This window comes from Pseudorca crassidens, chromosome 15 (genome assembly GCF_039906515.1).
Source record: "Pseudorca crassidens isolate mPseCra1 chromosome 15, mPseCra1.hap1, whole genome shotgun sequence".
NCBI lineage: Eukaryota > Metazoa > Chordata > Mammalia > Artiodactyla > Delphinidae > Pseudorca > Pseudorca crassidens.
In genome coordinates, this window is record NC_090310.1 from 1,559,311 (window position 1) to 1,570,813 (window position 11,503).

Genomic DNA, 11,503 nt, shown 5'->3' on the forward strand with positions numbered 1-11,503 from the left:
GAAAGGAGAGGGCTGAAGAAGGGATGCCTGATTCTGGAAAGGAGTCCGTACCACAGCCTGGGCTCACGTCTCCTCTGTGCACACACATCCCAGACCCAAATCACCACAGCAAAGCTGGACACTGGAACCACCACCCACAGAGGCAAAGCAGAACTTGCAGTCTGAGCTGTTCCAGGGCGGCTGCCACTAAAACAGCCCAAAAGTCAGTATGTTCCAGAGGATTCTAACAGGACTCAGACCCTGAACAACACAATATTCAAAATGTCCAGGATACAATCTAAGATTACTCCACATATAAAGAGTCAGGAAAATTGACCAATTCTCAAGAGAGAAGATAACCAGCAGATGCCAGCCTGGGGGTAACCCAGATGTTGGGATTGTCAGACAAAGACTTTAAAACAGCTGTTTAAAGTTAAGCTCCACGATGCAACGGTAAATATATTTGAAATGAATGGAAAGGTAGAAGTTCTCAGCAGAGAAACAAATAATTTAAAAGGACCAAATAGAAAATTAACAATTAAAAAAAAATACATGGCCTAAAATTAACAATTCTCTGGAGGGCCTAATACCAGACGGAGATGACAGAAAGAAAAAATAAGGGAACTTGAAGACAGATCAATAGAAATAATGAACAGGGAGGATAAAGGTTGAAAAAAACAATATGGACTTCCCTGGCGGTCCAGTGGTTAGGACTCTGCGCTTCCACTGCAGGGGGCACAGGTTCCATCCCTGGTTGGGGAACTAAGATCCTGCAAGCTGAGTGGCGTGGCGAAAAAAAGAAAAAGAAAAAGATAATATGGACAGTTTGAGCATTGTGTCATAGGAGTCCCAGAGATGAGAAAAAGATTGGTGCAGAAAAAACAAAAATACTTGAAGAAATAGTGGTTGAAAACTTCCCACGAAGCTCAGTGAACACCAAACTGGATAACATAAAAATTAAACAAAATAGAACAAAACCACAAACCTCTACACATCAAACTCAAAGTGCTGAAAACTGAAGATAAAGAAAACATTTTGACAGCAGCTAGAGAAAAATGATATATTACATGCAAAAGCACTTGGAATGATCACAGATTTCTCATCAGAAATTAAAGAGGACAGAAACAGTGGGAAAACATTTTGACAGTGCTGAAGGGGAAAAAAAAAGAACTGTCAACCCAGAATTCTACATGCAAGAAACCATATTTCAGGAATGAAGATAAAATACATTGCAGAAGGAAAACAAAGAAAATTCATCAATAGCAGACTTGCTCTAAAAGAGAAGGTAAAGGAAATTCTTCGAACTGCAGGGAAATTATACCAGAAAGAAGCATGGATAGGACTTCCGTGGTGGGAAGTGGTTAAGAATCCGTCTGCCAATGCAGGGGACACGGGTTTGAGCTCTGGTCTGGGAAAATCTAACATGCCACGGAGCAGCTAAGCCCGTGGGCCACAACTACTGAGCCTGCGCTCTAGAGCTCAAGAGCCACAACTACTGAGCCCATGAACAGCAACTACTGAAGCCGGCGTGCCTAGAGCCTGTGCTCCACAACAAAAGAAGCCACCGCAATGAGAAGCCCGTGCACCGCGACAAAGCCTAGCCTCTGCTCCCTGCAACTAGAGGAAGCCCGCGTGCAGCAAGGAAGACCCAACGCAGCCAAGAATAAATTAATTAATTAATTAAAAAAAAAGAAGCGTGGATATTCAGGAATGAAGAAAGAACAACAGAAACAGTATATATATAGGGAGACTATCTTTCTCCTCTTAAGTTCTTTAAAGCAAGTATGGTTGTTGGAAGCAAAAGTTATCACATTGTCTAATGGGATTTTCAATGTATGTAGATGTAATATATGCAATAATACAACATAAATGGGAAGATAAAGGTACCTAAGTAGTTGTAAGGCTTCTACATTTTACATGAAGTGATAAAATATTAACTTTAAGTAGACCGTAGGATGTTAGTAATGTATACTATAATCTCTAGAGCAGTCACACACAGAAAATAATACATAGAGATGGACCCAAAAAGCCAACCGATGAATTAAAACGGAATTCTAAAAAATATTTGAATAACCCAAAGGAGGTAGGAGATGGGGAAGGGAGGAACGGAAAACAGAGGGACAAACAGAAAATAACAAAATCATGGACTTAATCCAACCATGTCAAAAATTACATTAAATATAAATCGTCCAACAATATCAATTAAAAGATAAAGTTCATTACACTGGATAAAAAACAGACAACAACAAAACATAAGACCCAACCATGTTCTGTCTAAAAAAAACTCACTCTAAATATAAAGACGTAGGTAGATTAGACGTAAAAAGGTGGAAAAAATATATACCATGCAAACACTAATCAAAAGAAAGGTGGTTGGGCTTCCCTGGTGGCGCGGTGGTTGGGAGTCCGCCTGCCGATGCAGGGGATGCGGGTTTGTGCCCCGGTCTGGGAGGATCCCACATGCCGCGGAGCGGCTGGGCCCGTGAGCCATGGCCGCTGGGCCTGCGCGTCCGGAGCCTGTGCTCCGCAATGGGAGAGGCCACAGCAGTGAGAGGCCCGGGTACCAAAAAAAAAAAAAAAAAAAAGAAAGCAAGCTCGTGTGGCCATATTAACTTCAGACAAATTAGACTTCAGAACAAGAAAGATTACTGGGAATAAAGGACAACATTGCATAATTGTAATGGGGTAAATACACCAAAAAATGACACATTACATATAGCAAAACAGCTTGTATGACCACATATATATCACTATGCACGAAAAAGACATAAATCCTAAATATGTAAGCACCTAACAACAGATTTTCAAAATACATGAAGCAAAACCTGAGAGAATTGAAAGGAAAAATAGACATTCTATTGGGGAGTGGGGGAGGGGGAAGAAGGGTAGGAGAGAACAGAGAGAAATAATAAAAACAAAACAAATATGTGAAACAGTATGTCAATGGTGGTGGGCGCCAAGCAGGACTCGTGATCTGTGGGTATGGGTGTGGCGTATGCGCCATTCTGTAGAGTGGTCAGGGAAGGCCTTGCTGAGCAGAGGATGTGAACAAAGTCCTAGAAATAATGAGAGCTGATCCACGGGTATCTCTGCTGGAGGAGTGATCCAGTCTGGTGCAAAAGCCTGCAGGTGAGAATGTCCTTGGGCAGCCAGGACAGCTGAGCCCAGGTAGCAATGGGAGCCCTGTAGGAGGGGACGGCAGCAAGCATGCAGGGCATTGGAGGGCACTGCAGGCCACTGTGAGGATTCTGGCTATCATTTTCAGTGATGGGGAGCCATTCAACGCTTTTGAGTGGAGAAGCGACCGCATACAACTTCGTTTTTTGTGGGTTTTTTAATTAATTAATTAATTTATTTATTGGCTGTGTTGGGTCTTTGATGTTGCACACGGGCTTTCTCTAGCTGCGGTGAGCGGGGGCTACTCTTCGTTGCAGTGCGCGGGCTTCTCATTGTGGTGGCTTCTCTTGTTGTGCAGCACGGGCTCTAGGCACGTGGGCTTCAGTAGTTGTGGCACGCAGGCTCAGCAGTTGTGGCTCACAGGCTCTAGAGCACAGGCTCAGTAGTTGTGGCACACAGGCTTAGTTGCTCCGTGGCATGTGGGATCTTCCCAGACCAGGGCTTGAACCCGTGTTCCCTGAATTGGCAGGCAGATTCTTAAGCACTGCGCCACCAGGGAAGCCCTGGAGTTTTTAATTTTACGTCCAACTTGCCAATGTTTTTTCAAAGATTGTGCTTTTGGTGTTGCACTTGAAAACTCATTGCCAATAAGTCAGACAGAGAAAGACAAATACTAGATGTTATCACTTATACGTGGAATCTAAAAAAATAAAACAAAGGAATGAATATCACAAAATGGAAGCCGACTCACAGATATAGAGAACAAACTAGTAGTTACCAGTAGAGAGAGGGAAGAGGGAAGGGGCAAGACAGGGGTAGGGGGTTAAGAGATTCAAACTACTATGTATAAAATAAATAAGCTACGGGCTGCCCTGGCGGCGCAGCGGTCGGGGGTCCGCCTGCCGGTGCGGGGGGCATGGGTTCGTGCCCCGGTCCGGGAGGATCCCACACGCCGCGGAGCGGCTGGGCCCGTGAGCCATGGCCGCTGAGCCTGCGCGTCCGGAGCCTGTGCTCCGCAACGGGAGAGGCCACAACAGTGAGAGGCCCGCGTACTGCAAAATTAAAAAAAAAAAAATAAAAAAAAATAAATAAATAAGCTACAAGGATATATTGTACTAAACAGGGAAAATAGCCAATATTTTATAATAACTATAAATGAAGTATCCTCTTTAAAAATTGTGAATCACTATTTTGCACAGCTGAAACTAATATAATATTGTAAATCAACTATACCTCAAAATAAAACAAAACAAAACAAAAAATCTCAGTGTCAAACATGAGATCATCTAGATTTTCTCCTATGTTACCTCCTAGTTTTTTGCTTTACATTTAGGTCGATGATCCATTTTGAGTCAATTTTTGTTTCAATTGAAGGACAATGTCTTGACTTATTATTTTCAGTTTTATTGCACATGGATGCCCCATTGTTCCAACACCATTTGTTGAAAAGTCTATCCTTTCCTCACTGAATTTCCTTTGCTCTTTGGTCAAAGATCAGTGGAATGTATTTGTGTGGATCGATTTCTGGGCTCTCTATTCTGTTCCCTTGACCTAGTTTGTCTGTTCTTTCACCAATATCTCACTGTCTTGATTACTATAGCTGTATAGTCTTTTTTTTTTTAATAGATTTATTTTATTTATTTATTTTTGGCTGCGTTGGGTCTTTGTTGCTGCGCACGGGCTTTCTCTAGTTGTGGTGAGCAGGGGCTACTCTTCGTCGCAGTGTGTGGGCTTCTCATTGCAGTGGCTTCTCTTGTTGTGGAGCACGGGCTCCAGGTGCGTGGGCTTCAGTACTTGTGGCACGTGGGCTCAGTAGTTGTGGCTCACGGGCTCTAGAGCGCAGGCTCAGTAGTTGTGGCACACAGGCTTAGTTGCCCCACGGCACGTGGGATCTTCCCAGACCAGGGATTGAACCCAGGTCCCCTGCATTGGCAGGCGGATTGTCAACCACTGCGCCACCAGGGAAGCCCCAATAGCTGTATAGTAAGTCTTAAAGTGAGGTAGTGTCATCCTCTGACATCGTTCTTCAGTACTGTGCTGTCTATTATGTGTCTTTTCTGTCCATATAAAATTCATTAAAAACTTGTTGATATCTACAAAATGATTTGCTGGCATTTTGATTGGGATGGCACTGAATCTTAAGATCTTTGTGGGAAGGACTGACATCTTAACAATATTTAGAAACATGAAATATCTATCCATAAAGATGAAATATCTTCATTTGTTTAGATCTTTTTTCCATCTGTTTTGCAGTTTTCCTCATACAGATCCTGTATTTTGTTACATTTATACCTAAGTATTTCCCTTTCCCTCTCTCTCCCTCTTATCTCTATTGTGCTTTTTTTTTTTTTTTTTTTGCGGTATGCGGGCCTCTCACTGTTGTGGCCTCTCCCGTTGCAGAGCACAGGCTCCGGACACGCAGGCCCAGCAGCCACGGCTCACGGGCCCAGCCGCTCTGTGGCACGTGGGATCCTCCCGGACCCGGGCGCGAACCCGCGTCCGCTGCATCGGCAGGTGGACTCTCAACCACTGCGCCACCAGGGAAGCCCTCTATTGTGCTTTTAATTTCAAATTCCAATGTTCACTGTTGGTATATAGGGAGTCAAAGGACTTTTATATATAAAATTGTATCCTGCAACCCTGCTATAATTACTTACTAGTTCCAGGAGTTTTTGTTGTTGTTGTTGCTGTTGATTCTTTGGGGATTTTCTTCATAGCCAATTATGTGATCTGCAAGCAACAATTTTATTTCTTCCTTCCCAGCCTGTATAGCTTTTATATCCTTTTCTTGCCTCATTATTAGCTAGGACTTCCAGTACAATGTTGATCAGAAGTGGTTAGAATGGGCATCCTTCCTTGTTCATGATTTAGGCGGAAAGCACCTAGTTTCTCTCTGTGAAGTGTGATGTTAGCTGCAGGTGTTTTGTAGATGCTCTTTATCAAGTCGAGGAAGTTTTCCTGTTTTTTTTTTTTTTTTTGCATGGCTTGTGGGATCTTAGTTACCAGACCAGGGATTGAACCTGCACCCCCTGCAGTGAAAGTGCAGAGTTGTAACCACTGGACTGTCAGGGAATTCCCAGTTTTGTTTTGTTTTTTAATTGAAAGTTATTGGAGGACTTCCCTGGTGGTGCAGTGGTTGAGAATATGCCTGCCAATGCAGGGGACACAGGTTCAATCCCTGGTCTGGGAAGATCCCACGTGCCGTGGAGCACCTAAGCCCGTGAGCCACAACTACTGAGCCTACATGCTGCTACTGAAGCTCGCACACCTAGAGCCCATGCTCCACAACAACAGAAGCCACCACAAGGAGAAGCCCTTGTTGGACTTCCCTGGTGGTGCAGTGGTTAAGAATCCGCCTGCCAATGCAGGGGATACAGGTTCAAGCCCTAGTCTGGGAAGATCCCACATGCTGCAGAGCAACTAAGCCTGTGTGCCACAGCTACTGAGCCTGCGCTCTAGAGCCCACGAGCCACAACTACTGAGCCTCTATGCCACAACTACTGAAGCCTGTGCGCCTAGAGCCCGTGCTCTGCAACAAGAGAAGCCACCACTATGAGAAGCCCGCACACTGCAACAAAGAGTAGCCCCTGCTCGCCACAACTAGAGAAAGCCCGCACATAGCAATGAAGATGCAGTGCAGCCAAATAAACAAATAAATAAAATTATTAAATAAATAAAAATTAAAATCTTAAAAAAAAAAAAGCCCGCGCACCACAATGGAGAGTAGCCCCCACTCACCGCAACTAGAGAAAGCCTATGCACAGCAACAAAGACCCAACACAGCCAAAAATTTTTTTAAAAAAATGAATTTTTTCATTTGCTTTTTTCTGCATCTATTGATATATGATTTTTTTCTTTAGTCAGCCGATGTGGATTTCAGTAATTGATTTTCAAATGTTGAAGCAGGCTGCACACCTGGAATAAACCCTCCTTGGTTACGCTACATAATCTTTTTATGCGTTACTGCCTTCGATTTGCTCACATTTTGTCGAGGATTTCTGCATCTATATTCACGAGATGTTGACCCGTAGTTCTCCTTTCTCATAATACACTTACCAGGTTTTTGTATCAGGGAAAAGCTGGCCTCATAGAAGGAGTTAGGCAGTGTTCCCTCTGCTTCTATTTTCTGGAAGAGATTGTAGCAAATCGGCATCATTTTTTTTTTTTTTACAGTTTTTATTTATTTATTTATTTTTGGCTACATTGGGTTTTCGTTGCTGCGTGTGGGCTTTCTCTAGTTGTGGCAAGTGGGGGCTACTCTTTATTGCAGTGCGCAGGATTCTCATTGCGGTGGCTTCTCTTGTAGTGGAGCACAGGCTCTAGGTGCACTGGCTTAGTAGTTGTGGCTCGTGGGCTCTAGAGAGCAGGCTCAGTACTTGTGGCACACAGGCTTAGTTGCTCCACGGCATGTGGGATCTTCCCAGACCAGGGCTCGAACCCATGTCCCCTGCATCGGCGGGCGGATTCTTAACCACTGCTCCACCAGGGAAGTCCCCAGCATCATTTCTTTCTTAACTGTTTGACAGAATTCACCAGTGAAACCATCAGCGCCTGGTGCTTTCTCTTTTGAAGGATGACTAATTAGTGATTCAGTTACTTCAATAGCTACAGGCCTATTCAGATTATCTATCTCTCCTTGTGTGTCTTCTGTTAGTGTTTTTGAACAATTGATCCAATTCATCTTAGTTATCAAATTTGTGGGCACAGAGCTGTTCATAATATTCCTTTGTTATCCTTTTAATACCTATAGGATCAGTACTGATGACCCTTACTTCATTTCTGATATTAGTAGTTTATGTCTTCTCTCTTTCTTTTTCTTGGCTATCAAGGCTAGAGGTTTATCAATTTTATTGATCTTATTAAAGAACCAGATTTCATTTTCACTGATTTTCTCTACTGATTTCCCCCCTTTTAGGGGACACAATGCCATGCACACACTAATCAAAAGAAATCCGGAAGTTAGCCAAATTAGTATCAGACGAAGTAGACTCCAGAGCCAGGGATATTATCAGGAATAAAAAGAAATATTTAAAGTGGCAACGGGGCCAATTCATCAAAAAGACAAAGCAACGCTAAATGTACACGTACCTAATACAGAACTTCAAAGTACATGAAACAAGTGATAACACGGAAAGGAGAAATTGTCAAATCCATCATTAGAGCTGGAAGTTTCCAACATTTCTCTCTCAGCAATTGATAGAACACAGGAACAGAAAATCAGAAAGGTTTTAGAAGATTAGAGCAATGCCATCAACCCACTGGACCTCAGTGACATTTCCTGAACACTTCACCCACAGCAGCAGTTCAAGGAACAGGCACCAGGGGAGTCCACATTCTCGGCAACAAATCTCAATACATTTTAAAAAGCACAGAAATCACACAAAGTATGTTCTCTGGGGAATTTCCTGGTGATCCAGTGGTTAGGACTCTGCACTCTCACTGCAGAGGGCCCAGATTCTATCCCTGGTTGGGGAACTAAGATCCTATAAGCGGTGTGGCCAAAAAAAACACAAAAAAACAAACAAGCAAAAAACAAAGTATGTTCTCTGCTCACAACATAATTAAACCTGAAACTAATTTTGGAAACATATCTGGAAAATCCTCAAATATCTGTCAATTAAGACCACATTTCCAAATAAACTATAGGTCTGAGAAGAAATCATAATGGAAATTGAAAACATTTTCAACAGAAAACATATTATAATTTGTGGGATGTAACTAAAGTAGTGCTTAGAGGGAAAATTATAGCCTTAAATTCAGATGCTGTCATCCTTGTCCCTCCATTACACAGTTCCCTACCAACCTCTCACCAATGATTTCAGGATCATTGCTTAGAAGCTTATTTCATAAGGTTTGCAAAATGTTGCTTCTCTAATTTTATTGACCCTTCTGCATGTACTGGCTAGAATTCTTTTTATAAATAAGTGCTTTCCCTCATCAACTATTTGGTTACCTTGAAATGTAAGGGTAAAATAAGAGAGGCAAGACTAATTGTTTTGCTTGAGTCTTTTATCTATTTTCAGAATGAGACAATGCCCCAGCAATATTCACCTGTGATCAACAGGATTTCCAAAAATAGCATTATGAAGAAATGAACTTAAACACATCGATCATATACAGCTTTTTACTCCTTTTGAGGCTCAAACTGTTCCAGTAGGGGGCCTCTTGAAGTTCTCCCCACCTCCAAACAATTTATCATAAACATTTGCCAACATACAGAATTGCTGAAAAGAATTTTCCAGTGAACAGTTATAAACCTACCACCTAGATTTCACAGTCAACATTTTTCTCTGACCAACACCACCAAGACTACTTACTTTCATCAAACTCTTTTCAGTTTAATGTGTATCCTTCTAGGTCTTTTTCTATGTATTTCACATATTTCCTTAATGTATTAGTCAGCTCCAGCTGCCGTAACAAAATACCACCGACTGGGAGGCTTAAAACAACACACATTTATTTCTCACAGTTCTGGAGGCCAGAAGTCCAAGATCAAGGTGTTGGCAGGTTTGGTTTCTCCTGAGGCCTCTCTCAAGACATGGGCCGGGGCTACAGCCACCTAAAGACTGGGACTGGAGGACCTGTTTCCATTTCAGATGTCTGGCAACTTGGTGCTGTTGGCCAGGAACCTCAGTTCCTCCACACAGGGGGCCCCTCCACAAGCTTGAGCGTCCTCAGGACATGGTGGCTAGCTTCTTTCAGAGCCAGTGATCCGAGACAGAGAGCCAGGTGGAAGCTTACTGTTTCTTGGACCTACACTTGGAAGTCACATAGCATCACTTCTGCCACATCCTGTTCATTAGAAATGAGTGATCAAGTGCACCCCCTCTTATGGGGGGCAGGGTATGGCTTCCCTTTAGAAAGGAGTGTTGAAGGATTTATGAACCTATCCCAGAGGTACTTTTACCCTCACTTCTGTGATGTTTTGATTCTTGAAAGTTGTTCCCACTGCACTGTATGTAATTCTAAGACAGTAGGAATCATAATTCCTTCTGCACCACTGAATCCCTCCCCACACAAGAGCCTCTTACTCTGGCCCTGACATACTCTGAACTTTAATCACAGCACTCCTCAGACTTTGGAGGGTGGAAGAACCGTTGATGGTCTTGGTGCTCTCGCTAGAACACTTGTGAGACGGAATTTGAAAATATACATTTTTTTTTGCATCGTGAGCACATTCATAATTTTACCTGCAGAACAGGATGTGACAAGTCCCTTCTCTGGGAAACAGTAATGAGTGGCTACTATTTACAACACCTGCATGCTGAAGAAGTCTTCCCTAAGAAATATATAGCTGCCAGACTCAAGTCAGCTGTTTTCAAGCTTTTCTGTGAATATCCACTTCTTTTTTTTTTTTTTTATAAATTTATTTATTTATTTTTGGCTGTGTTGGGTCTTCGTTTCTGTGCGAGGGCTTTCTCTAGTTGTGGCAAGCGGGGGCCACTCTTCATCGCGGTGCGCGGGCCTCTCACTGTCGCGGCCTCTCTTGTTGCGGAGCACAGGCTCCAGACACATAGGCTCAGTAGTTGTGGCTCACGGGCCCAGTTGCTCCGCGGCATGTGGGATCTTCCCAGACCAGGGCTCAAACCCGTGTCCCCTGCATTGGCAGGGAGATTCTCAACCACTGTGCCACCAGGGAAGCCCAATATCCACTTCTTATTCATTGATTTGTCACCAATAGCACCTTCTAGAAGAAAACGGCTGGCAGAGCCCAACGATCTATGAAAACTGCAGGTGAAGCTAGAAATTAGGAGGATAACTTTGACAGCCAGGAAAATTAGTTTGCCTTTGGGAAGCTGGTCCACGGGCCACGCACATAAAACGGGCTACCCCTCATTTTACAGGTGGGGAATCTGAGGCAGAGAGACCAAGGGGCCTGCCCACAGTTACAAAGGAGAAAGGAAGACGGGGAGGATTCAAACCCAAAGGTAGGCAACCTAAGAACCCTGGTTCTTTTCTTTTTTTCCTTTCCACTGTGGTAAAATATACCCAACATTCCATTTACAACTTTAGCCATTTTTCAGTGTAGAGTCCAGAGGCATTAAGTACATTCACACTGTTGTGCAACCGTCACCCACTATCCATCTTCCCAAAACGAAACTCTGTCCCCATTAAATCCTAACTCCCATTCCGCCTCCCCCAGCAGCCACCGCGTTCTTTTTTAGAAAGATTAAAGCATTTACACTGAGCGGTGGCCCTCATGCTCGGCAAAAAACAAAATACAAACACAGAATACCTTCCGGACGGAGCAAACCAAAGCCAGAGTCGCTGCGCCCCTGCGGTTCAGGTACTGCGACACCTGTGAGCGCGGGCCTCGCCGGCCACGCCGGCCACGCCCTCCCGCCCTGCACCCGTGGCTGGTCACACCCCTCTCCACGCGCCTGCGGTTGGCCCCGCCCCCGCCCCG

The 11,503-nt window shown here is 43.7% G+C and overlaps 1 protein-coding gene across 3 annotated transcripts in view; it reads right to left on the minus strand.

The window, feature by feature from the left end:
• SNX8 (sorting nexin 8) overlaps nt 1–11,463 on the minus strand; it is an 80,207-nt gene extending 68,744 nt beyond the window's left edge. For 2 of the 3 annotated variants that reach the window (XM_067705332.1, XM_067705330.1), the window contains exon 1: nt 11,333–11,463. The gene's annotated coding sequence lies outside the window, so the exon portion shown is untranslated. Of the gene's footprint in view, nt 1–7,152; nt 7,223–11,332 lie in introns of all 3 variants that reach the window. The other variant, XM_067705331.1, reaches the window with a different exon arrangement.
• Between the last annotated feature and the right edge of the window lie 40 nt (nt 11,464–11,503).